At 33.0% G+C, this 13,378-nt stretch overlaps 1 long non-coding RNA gene across 1 annotated transcript in view; it reads right to left on the reverse strand.

Annotated features, from left to right (window-relative positions):
• LOC108371500 (uncharacterized) overlaps positions 1-10,054 on the reverse strand; it is a 23,319-nt gene extending 13,265 nt beyond the window's left edge. The window contains exons 1-3 of the long non-coding RNA XR_001848757.1: positions 9,989-10,054; positions 4,762-4,766; positions 3,486-3,505 (exon numbers count right to left, since the gene is read on the reverse strand). This is a non-coding gene — a long non-coding RNA (uncharacterized LOC108371500). The remainder of the gene's footprint in view (positions 1-3,485; positions 3,506-4,761; positions 4,767-9,988) is intronic.
• Positions 10,055-13,378: the final 3,324 nt, after the last annotated feature.

Raw genomic sequence — 13,378 nt, forward strand, 5'->3', positions numbered from 1 at the left:
TTTATGGTAAAATTTTGGAAAATGGGCGTGGCACCGCCCACTTATGATCACATATAAGTATATCGGTAACCGTTCTACCAATGTGTACAAAACTCGGTGTGGTTATTGTGCTTGCCAAATATAAGCAAAACCTTGAAAATTATTGAAATCTGACTAAAATTACGGCCGCTTTTCATATAACGGTAAATTTCAGAAATGCTTGAAACTTCAATATTTCGAAATTGAAGGACGCTAATTTACTTAAAATTGATACACCCCGGCTTACCATCTAGCAGAAGGTTTCGGAAAGAAATCTGAAAAAACATATATTTAATACTTGCGCCGGGTATTTAATGTTCGGCTCCGCCCGAACTTAGACTTTCTTACTTGTTTTTTTTAAGTATGTTACCGCATTACGTTGGACCACGTCAACCGATTTTGATAATTCTTTTTTCATCGCAAAGGTAGTGTCTCAGAGATGGTTTTAAGTCGGTAGAACTACCGAACATTGCGGCTATTTCTACTTTTGCATGATTGCCGACAAAGCAAAATATTAATACTTAGCAATAGAGAAGCAGATCCACATTAACTTCAATCATATGTACCATCAGCTTATAAATAGATATGTATATGCCATGACGTGTATCACTGCTACGATTCATTTTTATTTCCTTTCATACTGCAGAAATTTGTATTAGTTTTTATATTAGCCTAGGTCCCCGTATTTGTCTATTTCTTCGTGCTCGTCTTCGCATTATCTCCGTCTTGGGATTTGTGCATAAGTTAGCTCAGAAACCCTCAGGAAACCCTCCTAAATATAGTTGAAAAATGAACAAATCTCCTGCGTCTGATATTGTGATACCTACATATTTCATGTGCCTGATGAATTAAGTTAAACTTTATTTTTTAAATAAATGCGTGGCAACGCACCTAAATACAGTTCAGAAATAAAGCCTTTTTAACTCAATTTCATTTGATACCCATATTTTTAATAATTGCTTTAACTTATTAAATAATTTGAGTTAATCTGTTTAAACAGGTGGCACCCCTCTTTAATATTATTAATATTCACACTAAGGACATCTTACCACCTTCGTTTTACGTCATGTTTTGATATTTCATTTAATTTTAAAACAGGTGGTAACCCTATACAAAATATTTAACCCCAAAACCTTGTTAAACCTTTTTCGACTGGCACACATATTGCGATACATATTTAAATTGTATATCTAATTCCCTTAATTCGAGTTGAACTCAATTTCTAAAACATGTGGCAACCCTCTTAAATAAAGTTAAGAAAACAACAGTTTTAACCAATGTCAATTTATGCCCATACTTAAATAATTAATTTGACTGATTAAATAATTTTAGTTTAACTTTTTAAACAAGTGGAAACCCTCTTTAATTGTATAATGCTGAAACTAAATGTTTCTTAGTACTCCTTTGTTTGACGCCAATTTTCAATATTTCACATCATTTAATTTAATTCGACTTCTAAATAGATGGCAATCAAATTATTTTTGAACTGTAACCTCGTTAAACCTTTTTCGTCTGACACTTGTATTGTGATACATATTTAAATTATCTAATACTCTTAATTCAATTTGAATTTAATTATAAACTCAGGTGGCAACACTCCTATAAGCAGTTTGGAAATAAAGTTTCGTCAAAGCAATTTTAATTTATATTCATATTGAAGTAATTTATTTAGCCTATTGCTTATATTGGATCCAACTTTGTAACAAGGTGGCAACCCTCTGCAAAATATTTTCAAACCACAACCTCTTTCCTCTGGCATCCATATCAGGATATACATTTCAATTTTCTGTTCAAATTGACCCCAAAATAGGCCAATGTTTACCGTTATTTCTACGACCGACACCGAAATAGGGACTTGCAAAAATGAATCTGTCAATAGATTTGCAATTTTGTCTTTGAAACGCCATACTTTTCCTTGCAATTGCTTCACTAGTTCTCGTGCAATAAGCGTTTTCGTGGAGCTCTAAAAATTACAACTACAACATTTAAGCATAGCCTTCATATCGAAGCGTAAGACGTATTCTACATCAAAATCATCAGATCTTCCTAATTTGACTGCACTAAATGGGGAGTAGGACCCCCGGAATATGCTGGTAGGAGTACTTAAGTGGAATCAAATCGCTTTAGAACGAATGTTCTTAATTGCAAAATTGAATTGTAATAATAAATTTCAATTGGCCTTTTCTAACGGATGTACATATGTATGTATGTAATTATGTCAGCATGTAACTAGCTCAACAGCATCTAAAACTGGACCAAGGACATTTTCAGATTTTATTTTCATAATTTGCATACTTAGTTATACACATATTTATAATTTATATAAAATCTAATAATTTATTTTAAGCTCCTTTCGCAAAAAGATTACATATGTATGTATGTATGTATGTACATAAATACATGCATTTGCATTCCCGAGGATATTTTTTGGGGGGTTTCACATGGCCATTAACAAAATTACTATGAAACTATGTACATGTGTGTAGTTTCAGTTTACATACATATCGACGCTTATAATTAGATAATTTTTAAATATACTGTCTTATTTTTTAATCGAATAATTTCTACGATTTATTGAAGTTTTTACGAAAAATTAAAACTTTGTGTCTTTCTCAAACAAATAAACTGTTAAAATGGAATTATTGNTACATACATATCGACGCTTATAATTAGATAATTTTTAAATATACTGTCTTATTTTTTAATCGNAACATACATATCGACGCTTATAATTAGATAATTTTTAAATATACTGTCTTATTTTTTTATCGAATAATTTCTACGATTTATTGAAGTTTTTACGAAAAATGAAAACTTTGTGTCTTTCTCAAACAAATAAACTGTTAAAATGGAATTATTGTCTTGAAATAAATCTACTTTATTTGAGAATATATTCTCTGAAAATCAGCTAAGTACCATAGGGCTCCGATACCACCTACGCAGTGCAGCTACACACATAGCTTATATGTATATAAATCACACATTTCATTAAAAACGGTCAAGAAGAAAAAAATGTTGAACGCATTCACAGCGAGAGTTTACTTAAATAGATAAATATTTGAAAAGGGATTTAACCCCCACGCACCCTCTTCACTTGCGCCTGTAAATATGTATGCATACACATATCGTCGTTTAAAGTACAAAACCGCGTATCGTCATTCTGCAAAACCACGAAACTGACATTTGCTGTCAAAAATTGGATTTGCTCACACAAGCCAAGAAGGCTTAATCCTTATCCATTCGTCCTGATATATACTAGCCAGAAATGCGATTGCTTTATTAAAAAAAGAGTCATTTTTAAATATCAGTGTTTTCACTCTCTAGAAAATAATTTATGCAACCTCACATACGCGGTTTTGCATTTTGTTGGTACCCGGTTTTGTACTTTAAACGACGATATGTATGTATGTATGTCGTTAAATTCCACATCATTCATAAGCAGCGTTGCCGCTTTGATAATTTTTAACCAAAATTGGTAATTTTTTTTCTTTATTTATCAAGTTCGGTAATTTGGTAATTTATTTTTATAGAAATACCAAGTAATCCTGAAAATTTCGCAAGGCGAAAGTGTTGCGCCGTTCATTGGCTACTAAAATGGTGTAATGTTTTACAAACTGCTTGAAAGTGGCTATTGCTAAGTACATCCACCGAGTCCTTTCCTGGAAGGTTTTGGGTGGTCCTACCTTTCCCTGTCAGTTCGTCAGCTTTGCAATTACCATCGGTTTTCCGGTGCACCCGGCAACCATATATATGAGTATAATTCTTCATAAATATGTATGTTCTCGTTCAAAAAGCTACGGCATTCAGCGAAGGACTTTACTCTGTCAATTTATGTGTGAGTCGAAAGCTTTCCCACAAGCGTCTTGTCACTTGTTTACATACAGTGGTCGAAAATATTATATAATAATAATAATAGATTGGCGATTTGATATTTTGACAAGTTTGAACATATTATTTGCATTTGTAATTAATTTTATTTTTTTAATATTGTTCTTTCTTTAACAGAACCCACAAAAATTCAAATTTAAAACTTTGTTATATATTTAAAAAAATTCAACAAACTTTCCTAAAAATTTTAGGTGAATGGAGCTCTGATTGCCTGAAAAGCTTGGTATCTTCGGATATACATATGTACAGATATATCGAGCCCTAACCGCCACATAAGCGTAACGTAACGTAAGCGACATTTTTTCGAAATTTTCTTTTTGATGCAGAATAATCTTAGAGCATCTAGATGCTCACTCACGTTATCAAGCCCTAGGATGTGTATGTTTGCACAGTTCTGCACATGAAATAAGTTTGGTAATTTATTGTTGAATCTGGTAACTTTTTACGATGATTTTGGTAAAAAATATATAAATTTTGTGGCAACACTGTTCATGAGCTTCTTTATTTCTGCTATCTAAGCTGAACCATAGAACATACATATATGCTATGCGCAAGCAAGTGTATCTTTAGATATTTATTTTTATTTGCGATAATTTTAATTGCTAAATGCTAAACGCCAAATATGAATGGTGTAATCCTATAAACATATGTATGTATGTACATATATGTGGTCGTATACTGAAAGCTAGCGCGTAACATTTTCTTTATTTAAAAGCGTGAATGCGCGCAAAAAAAGTAATAATAAGGATATTTAAAAGCAAATGAATATAAAAGCTTTGGCTGTAAAAAAAGTGTGTTAGCATAGGAAATGTGTATGTGTGTAATACAGGAAGTTGCAAGTTGCGCGGCGTTCACTTTTCCTAGAATCCGTTAAAAAATAAATAAATTCTTTATGTATTAGTTAGTCATACTTTTTATACCCGAGCCCACTTGTGCACAAGGGTATTATAACTTGGTTCACAAAACGGTTGCTTGTAACAGGCAAAACGAATCGAGATAGATATAGACAAATGCATACATAAATGATCAGAATGGAAAGAGAAAACGATTAAGCGGTAACTGTCTGTCCGTCCGTACCACTACACCACAGCGGCCTCAGTGTGCCACATGTCATATAACGGTAATTTAGAGAAATATGAAATCTTCGATAAATCAGTAAATTATAAAGGTAATTTATTCAAAATTTATGCTTGCAATAATTCTTTACCAAGAACTACGTTTATGATAAAATTTTGGAAAATGGGCGTGGCACCGCCCACTTATGATCACATATGTGTATCTCGGTAACCGTTCTATCAATTTGTACCAAACGGTACGGTAAGGTTATTGTGCTTGCCACATAAAAGCAAAACGTTGAAAATTATTGAAATCGGAGTTAAATTACGGCCACCCTTCATATAACGGTAAATTTCAGAAATGCTTGAAACTTTTATATTTCGAAATTTAACGACGCTAATTTACTCAAAATTGATACTAACAACAATCCCTTGAAAATAAGTAACATTTTTTGGAATTATGGAAAATAGGCGTGCTCCGCCCATGCACACTATATAAGTTTATCTCATAATGTCTAACGGAACGTTCTATCGAAGATGTTTAAAATATGGATAAAACCATCCCTGCTTACCATGTTGGAAAGGTAGTTTTCGAAAAGGTGAAAAATATATATTTAAAACTTGCGCCGGGTATTTAATGTTCAGCTCCGCCCGAACCTAGAGTTTCTTACTTGCTTACTCCTACAAAGAGAATATTTGGCCTACGGCTATGGAAGTTGTGCACTTCAACTTTGTAGACTACTTTATTATTAATTTCATTATTAATTGCATTTAAATATATGTTTGTATAACCGTATGCCATTACTTAATATCGATATACATACATACATAAATGAACTGCCGCTTTATATATGTATGTATGTGTGTAAGATGTTGCGTCTCGCACATCCGGTGAGTTTTCTTAAATATTCTTTTTGATGGATATTGACTCATAAGAATGAATACTAGGGCTGATGGCTTTCAGTTTTGTCTTGACCGAGTTTTCTTTGTTAAAATAAATTTTATAATGAATTATGCAGTTGCATACAAATATATGTATATGTATATGTATGTATCGCTGCTGTCTTCACAACGGACTATCGCGAAACTGTCAGAGGTATCAAACAGAGATTCGATTCTATGTATACTAATGGATCCAAGCTTGAAGAGGGGTAGGCGGCGGAATAGATCAGTTCGCCATGGACATTTTAACATACCTGAAGCTCGTTGAATCTGCGCCTTGTTCTCTACTGCTAATGAGTAGTAGAGAATGACGTATATTCTCTACCAGTAGAGAAATAATCGGTAGAGAAAAGTTACAGAAACGAGCTACTGGAAACGAGAAAGCGTACTATACTGCAGGAAAGGGCACTTCCGCTTGTTTTAGAAATATGTTTCCAATTTTAATGCTAAATGGGAAGAAAGTCGCAAACAAGGGATCATTGACGAAAACCAGGTTCACCATATTATTTTTGCTTTTCTTCACTAGTAAAAGAATAAAGCTGTAGAATTTAAAAAGAAAATAGCGGGACAAGCTTTTCACAAAACAGGGTTGCAAACATACACATAAATCGAGAAGAGTTACATTTGCCTTAAAAGTTTAAAGTGATGCATTTTTTTCGTACTTACAGGAAGAAATATTTTTTAATAGCTGCTGTTTTAATAGGTTCAGTTAACATTTCCTAAACAAATCTCTGAAAAGGGACAAAAGTTTCCCCTTTAGTCGCACAACGGCAACACTGAGAGTGGCACCATTTTGACACTTTTATTTTCCTATTTGACACATTTTGGCACTGTTTTATCCTCATTATGGCACTTCATATCTAAGTATAGTTGGCAGGCCTGGTTAGGAGTGAGTGCCCCACAACGACTTCTGCAGAAGCTGCTGTGATGAAGAATAACCTGAGACTATCAGGCCATTACTGTGCGAATGCCCTGCACTAGTTATGTCGACGGCAAACATTTTTGAGCAACGGATTGTTAAATCATCTAAGCGCAGCCGCAAAGTTCAACATACGGCACAAGCTCAGAAACAAATTTATTTCGTCAATCAATATGTCCAATAGAGTTTACTGTTTGTTGTACATAAAATCTGCAATGTTGAAATAAATTTGCTAATATGTATGTATTTAAAGTGAAATGAGGAAAACAATTTATTGAAGCAACTTAAACAGTTTTATATTTTTTACTAAGCTCTTAGAAACAACACATAGAGGCATATTCTTCTTAAGTATATACTCACACATATATATATGTACATATGTATGTTCGTTTGTACGTATTTACACTTATCGGCATATATACATAGATTCCATTGTATTGTTGTTTATGCGAAAAAATCACAAAACTAATCACTATTCACGTCATTTATCACCGATGTCATGCGATTAGGTCAAATTGTCATCTCACTTCGGCCTCTTTTAGTTTTCAGGCAAAATCACTTTGACTTAATCTTTACGCCTGCTGCCGCTTCAGTGTATTTAAACTGGTTGGGGAATTTTATTTGTATTCTATCACTAATTCAAATAATGGCAAATTTAATTTGTTTACAACGCTCCAGATGCATAATTTTGTTTGTATTTCGTAAACGTTTTATTTTTTTTGTTAATTGATGCATTCTAAATGATAATAATTTTCCAGTTCCTTATCGGCGAATGCAGTTTGAGTAGGTAATGATGCTGTAATTAATAACAGTTTTTATTTTTAATTGGCATACTTACATATATACATATGTGAATACTAAAACATATACATAATTTTACTTATGAATTTCTGTTGAATTTAAAATAGTGTATTGATACATTTGGCGGCCAAACAATTTACTACAAGAGCGTGCAATTGCTGGCTTATGCCGATGACATCGACATCATCGATAATAAAAACCACGAAGACTGTTCTGCCTTTCCCAGTTGAATAAGGCAGCAAAGCAAGTGGGTCTGGTGGGAAACGATGACAAGACGAAATATCTTCTGTCATCAAACAAAGTGTCAGCGTCTTGGCACTCACGTCACTGTGGACAGCTATAGTTTCGACAAAGAGGAACCACTATTAACACCGATAGTAACGTCAGCATCGAAATTCAACGCAGAATCACTCTTGTCAAGAAGTTCTATTTTGGACTGAGTAGGCATTCGGAAGCAAATTTCTCCCCCGACGTACGAAAACCACATGCCAAAGGCTCAGTTATGCATACTTGGCATTGCATGAGAGTTGTCACATAAGCAACCTGTTAAATGAGCTTGGCGCGTAAGCAGTTACCGAAAGCACAGCATTAATTATGTAGAAGTCTGTTGATTTCGTGTTCCTGTACACGTTAAAGGTGAAAATTTTGTAGAAAGCCCGTTTTCTTGTCTTCAAAACAACGTTAAGATGAAGTCTCTACGATGAGTAGATCCCGAGATATATCGATTTGAAGAAGTACATGAATGGTTAGCATCACGAAAAAATTCGAAATGTGAAAGATCATATCTCCGAAGAAAAAACGAAAAAAAACATTCCTCGAATACGTGTTAGCTTATTTCATCTTAAGCGAATCGGAGACATGACGTCACTTTTTTTTACGATAACCGTACGACTTGTATATGTACATGAGTATACACATATATGTACATTTGTTGTGGCATACTAACATTACTACACAAACATGATCTCTTATTTTTTATTTCCATAGTTTTTAGTTTATTCAGTTTGTAATTAGCTTTGTAAACTGATATAAAATCAAGACTTTTATATTTCTTTGCTTAAAAACACAAATTTATTTTAATTTCTAGTATTCGCACTAAAGCAAGACTACAAAACTAGTTTGTTAGCATATTTTAATTAATGGTAATAATATCCCGAAATCCCGGGATTCACAAAATGGTCCGGGATTGGATGCATTAGTATGTATGTAGCTTAGGACTACATGTCGTATGAGTGACATTTTATTTGTGCGCACATGGCAGTCGGACATGAATCGTTTAAATTAGGGATTTCGGAAAAATATCGATGTTTTGCATCGATGCGGAGTTTGACCTACAAATTTTTTAGAAAAACTTGTAATTGCATCATCCCCTAAATTTTCTCCATATAAAATTAAATTATGTTATTTTTTTATTTCAAGAAAAAGTTTATTAATAATAAGAATTATAAAGAATATTTGTTTTTGAGACTTAGAAAATCGTCATATTTCAGACTCTAATATACCTAATAACTTGGGCTCATATTGGCTTGCCCCTCTAAGAAGGGAAATATGCTATATTCTGACTTTTTTTGAGCTTGTAATGGGGTATACAAGTCAAAATTCGAGGAGAAAAGTCCTAAAAGTTAAAAAAATTTCAAATTTTTCCATTTTTCGGTGACAACTAATAATAATAATAATAGATTGGCTCTTACACATATGTTAGTGTTTGGCCGAGCTTCTCCTCCGGTTTGTGTGTGTGATCGAATATGGAAAAAAAATTTGGTAGATTTCCAAAACATATGGTATATTTCCAAAAAAATATGGTAATTTCCAAAAAATGTGGTATATTTCCGAAAAATGTGGTAGATATCAGGATTTGTATCAAACTTTGTACAAAAATTAAAAAAAATCTGCAAGGTTTCACCTAAATNTGTGTGATCGAATCTGGAAAAAAATTTGGTAGATTTCCAAAACATGTGGTATATTTCCAAAAAAATGTGGTAATTTCCAAAAAATGTGGTATATTTCCGAAAAATGTGGTAGATCTCAGGATTTGTATCAAACTTTGTACAAAAATTAAAAAAATTCTGCAAGGTTTCACCTAAATTGCAAACATTTTAATAAGAATCTAAAGCAAAATTAATTTTAGTATAATAAATTGCAAGATTGAAGTTGCTAAAAATTGCGTTGAGTTTTGGCATTTTTTTTTTCGTTGACAGTGTAAAGCAGCTCCTTCCATATCAAGATATTTTTCAAACATATTTTGAAAGATTTCTGCAACCTTGCGGAGTGCTGCCAGCTTTTCTTTTCATCACCTTGTGTGGTACATGTGGTAGATGTTCAAAAAAGTAGCAGATCTACCACAATATGGTAGGAGTCCGATCACTAGTTGGTAGGATGGTAGGACGCTTAAAATATTGGTAGGTTTCTTTGCTCATAAAACAGAAAACATCTCGTTGTCAGTACAGTGAGTAGGCTTACGAAATTGGGACAATATCAGTTTTATCTTAGATGGGTCCATCTGTTCGCAATTATATCAAATACCTTTAAAAAAAACTCTTTTATTACTGGTATAGGCAGAATTTTACCAATTACCCTACGCACTTCTCTGAACTGCTATAAGCTATAAAAAGCTTTATCCAATACGTATCTAAAGGGATAATATCAAGTGATTGCATTAATGGATGTAAAGGCAGGTTGTTAAATCGGATCTTTTTCTTTGAAATGCAGTTGCGAATCGATAATAGTTCCTACAATGACTAGGTTGTTAAATTATTTTAAGTGAAACTAGCAGAGCGATTCAAATGCATATTAAGTACATAGCAAATGTACGTGTTTACAAAATCTGTTAATTTTTAACATATACGAAAATTAAAAGGACATTTGGCAGGCCTAAGCTTATGTATATATATATACTTCATAACATATCTATGCAAAAGAGCGATTTATAAAAAATCTACGACGGAATTATATTTTCAGCCACGATGTTTCACATTTACTACGAAGACTTCATTAAAACCATGAAATATGCGAATTTTTTGAACTTTCTTCGGGTTTTCGCAATTTACTCGAAGTTTTGGTGGTACAGAAGTCGGATTCGAATTCAGTGGGTCGAAGTAAATGTCGGTAGGTGGATCTGCTTAAAATCACACACCATGTTTTTGTGTGCTATATGTATGTACATACATATATAATAGCTTTTATTCTGATCATTTTGTTTACCTGGAAATCTTATTTTAAGTATAAAAACCAGCACAAATAAATGTATTTAATGCTGTCAAAAGCCGTTTTCTTTATTAAAAGAGGTGGTAGGTTTTTGAACCACCTCTTGGTAGGAAAGTTTTTCAGTGGCAACCCTGATCACGAAACCAACCCGAAAAAATATTGACCACGTGGCTTTCTAGTTGATATGAGACTGTATCTAACCCAAAATAATGAAAAGAGGTAATATTAAATGGGCCTTTTTCATTGATAATAACGATATAAAAATCACTTCAAAATCAATTCGAGCTACTTATTTGCCTGTATGTGTGAACATCAACAAACGCAGCATAAGACATTAATATAAAACAATATTATTAAATACACACTTTGTGTCTACATATGTATGTATATTTATGTATATGCCGGCAGCCGCCGTAGCCGAATGATAGGAATTGTGCAGCACTCCACGGTAGGACCCGGGTTGTAACCCTAATCACATTGAAGCAGAAGCTCCGCCAAACATTTTGTCAAATGTATAACCGCCAAAGGTTTACTTTGTTTTTTTTTTTTTTAATGTATGGCACAGCATGACCCATTTAAACATTTTGCTATCATATCAGCTCGTTACTTCCAATATCATTTTATGGTGTTTATTGTTACTGGCCACTTCAGCTAAACCAAAATCGTCCAATAAAGCACTTGATTTGCCATCAATAAATATTTGTCTGTCTTTAAAAAGCCAGCGTGTACCACAAGGGATATTTCATAGCAGTTTATCACAGATTATTACATACATACAATCTAAATTACATATACACATACATACATACGTACATACATATATGTATGTATATGTACATATTACATCGATGTCCACGAACCTTCGATAAAACCAGTATAAACAACTAAATCAATTACAGCTACTGTTTAATAGATTAAACAAGTACAAACATAGTTCATAAGCAAGTGCATAAACAAATTTTTATCACTATACATAAATATTTATTTTCACATTATTAATGGATCACCTAGTCTGCAAATATGTACATGTGTATATACATATGTACATACATCAATACATCAGTTTATCAGCGGCGCGTAAATTTAATAACAAGTCTGCGGTGCTTAAAATAGCACTTGGAGTGGCTATTTATGGATCTCTCAACATACATACATACATACATATAAGCAGTTGACGCCTATGCATACAAACATATTTACATCTATATCATGATCCTTTTTTTATTTATTTTATTAAGACGTCTCACAATATTATCGTCCATATATTTAGTAAATACCACAAAGAGTTCAACGCTTAAGCCAGTTAAGCAGGAAAAGCACGAGCCTAATTCTTATTTTTGCTGTGAGTCATGGTTGACAGCGTTACTTTGCGAGACAGTAAACAAAACGGAGTAATGTCTTCAACCATGTACCAGAAATAGACTCGTGCTTATACTTTTTGAGGCCAATGAATTTTAAAAGTGCCATGGAAAACAGTAACCGCTTATACGGAAAGTAACAGTCCCATCGCGGCGTGTGACAAGTGTAGATAGTACTCGTAATTAAAGAGTACAAATTTCGAGTTGAAAACATGGTAATTTTTATTTTTATTTACATAATACTGTAGTTATTTTGATTTATTTGCACTCGGGCGTGTTACTTTTGCATGTTCTTATTTAAAAATAATATATATATGTATATATACATATACTAATGCATATGAAATTGCTTATTAGCGCATATGTACATATATTTATGCATACAATCTTTTATTAATCAGCCAATAAAAACCACAGAGATGTACGCTTGGCCAGCCTATTGGAGGCTTTCTCTATTCTAGTTGGTAAATTTTGTATTGTAATCGCTTTGCTTTCAATTGTGCGCCCTACACTATAATTTGACGGCAGGATAAAGAAAATAATATTTTAATTTTATTACGGTTGTCATTTTGATTTTGTTTTTTGTTAGTATGTAATACCATAAGTAATAATAAAAAACTTTAGCTATGGTCTTGTTAGAAATACTCTACGACTTAGTACTGTCATTGGAACAATTTACCAACTTTGAAGGTTGAGATGTACCTATAAATATCTATGAGATTTTCGAGATCCAAGATTTCAACAAAACCTTTTTAAATTTTGCCTTCCGGTCATATACATATGTAGTACTTCTATATTGCTAGTAAATTCAAAGTACATTCCCCAACAGCAGAGTGTCGATATATTCAAAAAAGAAAGAGAGATCCGATAAGAGAATGTACTCAAACTGACATTTTTACTTTTCAAAACCCAGGAGCGGTTTAACAAATTCTTATTGAAAAATAATTTACATGAAATATTAACAAAAAATACAATATTTGTATATATGTATGAGAAACACTTCAGCCGCTGTGGTGGCAGAGGATAAAGGTACCAGTTACTAAAGGACTTGGCATCAGTTGGCGCCAATAAGCCCAGAACAGAAACAAACGATTCGGCCAACTATCATATGCCACACAGCTTCATGTGTAAATAAGTTTTGTCTTATGGCGATTTCTTTTCTACAAAAACTGTTGCCTTTTCAATGCCCTCTC

This window comes from Rhagoletis zephyria, unplaced genomic scaffold (genome assembly GCF_001687245.7).
Source record: "Rhagoletis zephyria isolate East Lansing unplaced genomic scaffold, Rhagoletis_zephyria_1.1 Rzeph_scaffold_05029, whole genome shotgun sequence".
In the NCBI taxonomy this organism is placed as follows: domain Eukaryota; kingdom Metazoa; phylum Arthropoda; class Insecta; order Diptera; family Tephritidae; genus Rhagoletis; species Rhagoletis zephyria.